This window comes from Lipotes vexillifer, unplaced genomic scaffold, assembly GCF_000442215.2.
Source record: "Lipotes vexillifer unplaced genomic scaffold, Lipotes_vexillifer_v1.1 scaffold1598, whole genome shotgun sequence".
Taxonomy (NCBI): domain Eukaryota; kingdom Metazoa; phylum Chordata; class Mammalia; order Artiodactyla; family Lipotidae; genus Lipotes; species Lipotes vexillifer.
In genome coordinates, this window is record NW_006799777.1 from 139,346 (window position 1) to 140,184 (window position 839).

Below are 839 nucleotides of genomic sequence, written 5' to 3' on the forward strand. Positions count from 1 at the left end.
TCCCCTGCATCGGCAGGCGGACCCTCAAGCACTGCGCCACCAGGGAAGCCCCAAGAAAACAATTTTCTATAAATTTGACTGCAGTGTCGGGTTTGCTGTTCCATAAGCCTTGTAACTTTTAAAGGCATAAAGGAAAATTTTTAGCTAAATGAAATATCATGACAGGATGAGTACTTTAAAATCTTGATGTTTTATAATAGAGTAATACAGATACACATTCTTGTTATAAATTTGGAGAAGAGTTCAAATAACCTTCTGAAGAGAACCATCATGTACAAAGAAATGAACAAGCTGTCACTCACTCAGATACACACTTGTTTCAAAACAACATTTTACTTGAACCAGTGGTGGATGTACTACCCAAAATCAATAAACCTTGGATGACACATACAACTAAAACAAAGAGATGATGAAGCTTACATAGACCTTATATTTCCTGCTCAAAATTTTTATAATATTAATGAATTCTTAAAAAATTATGATTGGAAAATACTCCAAGTAGATAAGACAAGTTAATCTAAAATATAAGTTTTTGCTATAGATTGTGAAATTTTTCTTTACAGAGATCATGCAAGGGGTCTTAACATGCAGTATTCACACCAGTCAAAATGTGATTGTTTAAGATTAAAAAGGGAGAGGTGAGATTCTGGTAATGTTCTAGTTCTCTTAAATGGTAATTTCATGGTGTAATGGTGTAAAGTAATTTCATCACTTTGTGATGTTTTTTCTTTGAGTTGTATACCTGTACACCTATGATTTTAGAATTTTCCTGCAGGTATATTTTTGCTCCATAAAAATGCTAAAAGGAAAGAAAGAAAGAAGGAAAACAAGAAAAGGGA

At 33.0% G+C, this 839-nt stretch overlaps 1 protein-coding gene across 1 annotated transcript in view; it reads right to left on the reverse strand.

Moving 5' to 3' along the window:
* Nucleotides 1–839, reverse strand: part of CNTN5 (contactin 5) — a 533,631-nt gene that overhangs the window by 135,108 nt on the left and 397,684 nt on the right. The window lies entirely within an intron of this gene.